Here is a 6954-nt window from a genome sequence, read left to right on the forward strand (position 1 = left end):
TGTGAGCAATCCTCCTGTCCCCCCACCTTCTCCACTGGGATTACAAATGTGAGCCCCAACATTGAGCTGTGAATAATTTTAAAAGGCGGTGGCATCCACTGCCTTCAAGGAGAAAGGTATCCTTCCACAATGCACCATCTAACTATGAGGTCCAAAGAGACCGAATAAAGGGATACAATTCCCTGACAAGATTATGAACTTCCCACAGCATGGTGAAATGGTAACATTTCCACCCATACGAGGTGAGCAGGCACACTAGAATTTGCACTGCATCAGAGAAAGTGTCCCTACACTGTTGGTGGGACAATAGGTCACTTACATGACAAAACTCACAGAAAGCTACACTAAGGCCATTCTAACTGAAGAAAGGGAAGTGGGGAGTGGTATAGTATTCTTTTAAGTGCTGGGGAAAAGTTCACTTAGAACCATCTGCCCTGGTAAAAAGTTCCTTAAGAATGAAGGAAAAATCATATGACAGGTTCTGCTAAAGAAAAACCAAGAGAAATAGTTGGTACCAGAAAACCTACAAGAATGGGTTTTCCAAGTTCTATAAATGAAACAGAAATTTTGGATTCTGTGGAGAAAACTATGCATAGCACTTGGAAGTTCTTCACCTTTGAAACTTTAGCTTGTGCCTGGTGTATAAACTGAAGACATGACAACTCCAAGGGATGATTGAGGGGAAGGTTTTTACTCTGTAGATATGAGGGATAATACAGCCAGAGGTATCTGGAAGAATCCAGAACACAGAAAGTAGTAGATTGGACATGACCAGCAGATTGCACCAGACCACGAGAGGAGACAGAGCGAGAGAAGAAGAGAAAGAGACCAAGAGAGAGGGGCAAGAGAAGAGGCCAAGAAAGTACAGCCAAAATACCAGGGTTATACAAGAATGAGAAGTTGGAGAAGTTTAGAGTAGGGGATGGGGCGAGAAGAGCCCACAGGTACTGAATAAGCCTGGGAACTAGCATGTGCTTTGGTAAGCCAGTAGACATCGAATATAGCCTTTAGTCCCTTTTGAGAGTGAGGAAGAAATGGATCAGGCCATTGATAGAGGGGAACAGGCCCCAGAATTTGGGGCAGTGGAGTTTCCTTGGGACCTGACACTAGGTAATGAAGGCAGCGTGTGTGATGTTACATATCGTGGGTCTAAACGTCATACAACAGAGCTTTCACCCCACGTGGAGTTGTTTCCTGTTGACTGAGCAGGGACAGGAAACATGATTCTGGTTGTCCACCATGATGTATTCCAAAGTGAAAATGATCTCACAAAGTTTTTACAACTATAGAGCAACAAAAGATGTTGTAAGGCAAGACATTTTTTCAGATTCATTGGGAGAAACACTAAGGAGTGGGTTATAGCAAGGGAAGCTCTGTTATAGGCTTTGGATGCTTTCCTGTGACCGTCTTAGCTTTTCATGAGGTTACGATCAATCAGCCTTGTAGAATCATTACCATTGATGTGTTCCCCCAACCCCAGGGTGCATTAGGTCACATGGAAGACTAAAATGATTATAAATTGCAAAGGGCTAGAGCAGGCATAGTGGTTTGAACAAGAATGCCTCCCATAGGCTCGCATACTTGAATGTTCCATCTCCAGTTGGCGGAATAGTTTGATAAGGACTAGAAGGTGTGGCCTTGTTCGAAGAGGTTTGTCACTGGCATTGGACTTTGATATATCAAAAGCCCATATTATTCCCCATTAATTGGCTGTCTCATGCTTGTAGATCAGATGTAAGCTCTCATCTATGGTTCCAGTGTCATGGCTGACATTTCTCTACCATTATGGTTATGAAGTCTATATAATCCTCGAGAAACCACAAGTCTCAAATTAAATGTTTTCTTTTATAAGTTGCCTCAGTCATGGTGTTGTGCCACAGCAACTGACAGAAAGTAAAAGTACCCAAGACAGCAGGTGAACTGAAATAAGGCTTCTAAATTTCACTCGGACTGGAGGGTGACAATAGCAAGCAAGCACTACAATTTTAGGTATATGTCAAATAAGACAGAGCAACCACTAAAGAGGACATAGAATAAAAATACAATCAGGGGGCTGGAGAGATGGCTCAGCAATTAAGAGCACTGACTGTTCTTCCAGAGGTCCTGAGTTCAATTCCCAGCAACCACATGATGGCTTACAACCATCTGTAATGGGAGGGATCTGATGCCCTCTTCTGGTGTGTCTGACACACCAGTGTACTCATATAATACAATAAATAATTTAAAAAATACAATCAGGGGCTGGAGAGATGGCTCAGTGGTTAAGAGTACCAACTGCTCTGCCAAAGGTCCTGAGAGAGAGAGAGAGAGAGAGAGAGAGAGAGAGAGAGAGAGAGAGAGAGAGAGAGATCTGTGAATTCTAGACCAGCTACACAATAAAGCCAGGGCAGGAGCCTCTATTGATAGTTACAGCCACTTGCAAATGACAGTCTAAAGTTAAAAATGTCACATTTTTTCGCTAAGGATACTATGTAGGTTTTTGCTTAATAATAAGTAGGAATATCCTTAATAATTTAAAACATAAATGCACATCAATCCTGACTTTATGTAAAGAGAAAGGGGAATGCAGGTATATTTATTATGTAGATACTAATCTTCAAAGAAGAGAGAAAGAAATGGGAATTGATATAAATGTCTTCAAGGATACATAGATAATAAACAAATAAATCCAACCAGGTAGTGGTGGCTCACACCTTTAATCCCAGTACTTGGGAGGCAGAGACAGGCATATTTCTGAGTTCGAGGCCAGCCTGGTCAACAGAATGAGTTCCAGGACAGCCAGGACTACACAGAAAAACCGTGTCTTGAAAAACCAAGTAATCCCGAGTGCTGGGATTAAAGGCATGCTCCACCACGCCCGGCTTAAATTGTTTTAACTATCAAAATGAATGTGGTTATAAATTCAGTGTTTATGATGGTATTACAAATCCTCCAGGAGAGAGGTCAAAATATAGAAGACCTAAATAAAAAGGGGGCTGCTAGACTGATCAGCCTATACTTTTGATGACTTCGGGTTGCTGGACTAAGGACAGGATTCTTTTGGAGAAAGGTTCTGAGTTTATGTTAACAGGAAAATGGAAAAGGCTTTGGACTCCTTCCAAAGCAATAAGGATCAGATTTGATAGAGGGAAGACCCCCTGAAGATCTCAGGAACATACAGGAGAAAAATAATAAGGACCCAATGCACTACTAATGCATATTACTAAACCCTCTATTGAAACAGCTCTGAAACTGACTGGGACATATATATGTCTCCAGCTAGAACCTCAGCTTTCATGGGCAATAAATCTTGTTGGCTTAGAAATTCTCATACTAGGCTGGGCATGGTGGGACACGCCTTTAATTCCAGCACTCAGGAGGCAGAGGCAGGTGGATTTCTGAGTTGGAGGCCAGCCAGGTCTACAGAGTGAGTTCCAGGACAGCCAGGCTATACGGAAAAAAACTCTGGTAAAAAAAAAAAAAAAAAAAAAAAAAAGGAGATGGTTAGAGTTAATGCACTCAGTGTCCTTCAAGAGTCACGTGTCTTCCTTTGGGCATGAAAGCTAACCACCTATGAGAGACCCACTGAGAGGCTCAGAGAACCTCAGCTTAGGCTTGCGCCAAGTCTCCAGTGACTGGTGGGCGGGAACAGTGGTTTTCCCCATACAGAAGACCTAGTGTGTCAGCGCCAAGGTCTCCATTAGTATCCGTTCATCGACCAACTGACTAGAGAAACAAAGGAAAGCCCTTCCTGTAGCAACACAACTTTAAACAAATAACTATGGAAAGTCCTCAGCTCTCTAGTCCACCACAGTCCCCAAGCCGCCGCTGTGGGCACCTGCAGATCCATGACCCGGAGGGGCCCGTATCTGCAGACAGAACACAGTCCAGTGGCAGGATGTCGGGGAGCTCACGGGGAATGACCGCTTCCTGGAGGGATTAATTTTCTCTCACACCACAGTTCAGCAGGGCAGCCTGAGAACACACCCTCCCACCCCCAAGTGATGTGGTCACTCTCCTTTTGAACACGCCCAAAGTCTCAGCAAGCTGCTCTCCAGCCAGAAACCATACTGTCTAATTTGTCCTTCCAAGCCTGATTTATCTCTCCAGCCTTCTCTTGTCCTACATCCCACACCTTGGCTTTGTCTTCCTGGCACACCTCTGTGTTCTTTTTGCCAATTCTTTGGTCCCCTTGTCGCATCCTCAGACCCACTTAGGTGCTCTCTCTGCGCCTCAGTGCAGTGGACGGGAAATGTTCAGAGAGGCGCACACAGCTCATTCCCCTATTTGCGTTCAGTGTTTTTTGTTTTTTGTTTGTTTTGTTTTGTTTTTGTTTTTGTTTTGTTTTTTTTTTTTTTTTTTGTTTTTTTTTTTTTTTTTTTTTTTTTTTTTTTTTGGTCTTCCCTCCTGCAAACCTTTGTTTGCGACTACTTTGTCAGCAGATTTGGCANAAAAAAAAAAAAAAAAAAAGAAAGAAAGAAATTCTCATGCTTACTATTGCATACAATCCTTCAGGTGGTCTGAATGCAGGTTTATATTGCTGTTTGATTATATGATCAAACTAACTTCTGATGAAACACCGTTGTTTCCTCATATGTTCAAAGAGCAGGAAATTACCCTTAACGGATCTGCGCACCCTTCATGTTCCATACAGATGTCTTTATAGACTATGTATTGCTTGTAAGATTTATATATTAAAGAATGGACGACCAAGAGGGCAGCCCTGGCAGGATTTACCCTTGGGGATACTGAGATGCTGAGACCTTCTGTTCCAACTCTCTGATCAATCCTCCTTAAACTGATGCTGTCCCCGAGATCTTTCAGAACAGCTTCAGAAAGGACTGCTATTCCCAGGTAACCCCAGTTCATCCAGCCTTTCAGACTGTTCCAGTCAGGACTTCAGTTAAGCCCTGATCTTCATGAAGCATTCAAGAGAATTTCCTGACACATTGTTACCATTTGGACTTGCCTGTGATTGATACTATTATTACTTAGAATAGAGAGCCAAATGGGAGTCCTGGTCACATGGAGAATTGTAACCTCCCCTCCCCAGCCTGAAACCTGTTTGCTCAGGTTTCAGTGTTAGAGAGCATGGGGCGGAGCTTGCCGCCCTATCACCCTGCCACTCCCACTGCCGCTGCCTGCCAACTAGCTGTTCCGGAGCTATCATGTGTTCACCTGGAACTTTACTCCAAGATGATTTGGCGGGAATCGGGTCCCTCCCCCTGCTTCATAACTGAGTGTAGGAAATAGTAAAATTGAACCTTGATCAGAATGACTGTGTTGGTTACCTCTCTCTCTCGCTCCGCCTAGCTCCCTCTTCTCTTCCAGATTCCAAGATGCCTTTCCAGAACAGAACCCAGACATGTGAGCCGCTGGCCGGACACAACAGAGAATGATTGCCATGTCACTTTTCTTGCTGTCCAAAACACCTTCAACAGTGCCTGTGTACATCATAATGTCGTGTTTAAGTACTTTGGAGCAGATCGGGGCTTCCTGAGGACTGAATTGAGAGATGCCTCATGTGTGTGCTAGGTCGGTTCTCTAAGACAAAGCTATGGTCTCAGCCTACAACACACAAACACACTCGAGAAATGATCTTGACAAGTGGCCCTGAGTGCTGACTTGTAACTTGCTGTGTAGCTCAGACCAGCCTTGAACATTCATTCCTCTTGCCTTAGCTTCCTGAGGAGCTGGGATTATAGATCTTTACCACTAAACCAAGGCTTGGCTCTTAAGTTATTTTGGAATAATTTACTTGTACTTTTTAAGTCTCATTTTCCACAACTGTAAAAAGCAAGCAACCAACAAACACAGTCCCTGTAAATCCAGTTTGGTCTACTTTAATCCACAAATCCCAGCATGGTTTCTATACCGGAGTGCACAGCACTTGGCCATTTAATTCAGGGTTCTAGATTCTGCTGATTGACGTTGGGCGAGTTTTCTGAATCGTTGGGCACTGTGTATGAGACCTGGAACTGCATCATTCCCAAGGGGCCACCTGATCCCAAGGGCCCCAAGGGGCCACAGTGAAAGCCACATTTGTTGGTCAGTCAGAACCAGCGGGCACATTCTTTCCAAGGAGAAAGAGCAAATATTCTGGCACAAGAGGTCTTGTAGAATACATATTTTGTTTGTTTTTTGGCTTTTGTGTTAGTGACTCTGGTTAATGCTGGACAAACATTTCAGTAAGGCTTGTTATAATTTGGGCTGGAGAAATAGCTTAGTGGTTAAGAGCACTGACTGCCCTTCCAGAGGTCCTGAGTTCAATTTCCAGCAACCACGTGATGGCTCTCAACCATCTGTAATGGGATCCGATGCCCTCTTCTGGGGTGTCTGAAGTACAGTGTACTCATATACATAAAATAAATAAATAAATCTTTTTAAAAAAAGACTTGTTATAATTTGAAATGAAGAGAACAATGCTTACATTATCTTTTATTGTCTTAAAGAAGGACCTTAGACTGTCCTGGAAGGATCCCTGTGACAACACCGGATGAGCATTTGATTTGGAGTTGAGGTACACACTACTTGAAGCTAAGTGAGAGAGAGTGAGCGGTGGGGTGGGAAGATGCTACCAAGAGGTTCACTTTTCAGTCAAGTGACCCTGAGGATTCCCCACTGATACTTTTCTAGGTTAGGCACAGAGAGATCTTTCATGAGAGGCCTTGAATTCCCGTAGAGTACTTTCAAAGCCTGGCTGTCAGCCTTCACTCAGCTGTGGAGAGGTTTTGAAATAAGAGGGCTAAGAGTCCTCTTCAATTGACAGTTTGATCGTTCATCCTTGAGCTCTTACTTTGAATGCATTCTCCAACAGAGTCTTTTCAAGGCATTCTTCAAGAGCTTATGAGCTTAAGGGAAAGAAAGAAAAGTATGTTTTTGTAACCTCACTCTGCAGGAATAGAGACTCTTAAATTTCAAGGAAAAGTGCTTTTTGGGGGAGGGTTCCTTTTTTTCTTTCTCCCCCCTTTCTTC

Source organism: Mus caroli, chromosome 8 (assembly GCF_900094665.2).
Source record: "Mus caroli chromosome 8, CAROLI_EIJ_v1.1, whole genome shotgun sequence".
Taxonomy (NCBI): Eukaryota; Metazoa; Chordata; class Mammalia; order Rodentia; family Muridae; genus Mus; species Mus caroli.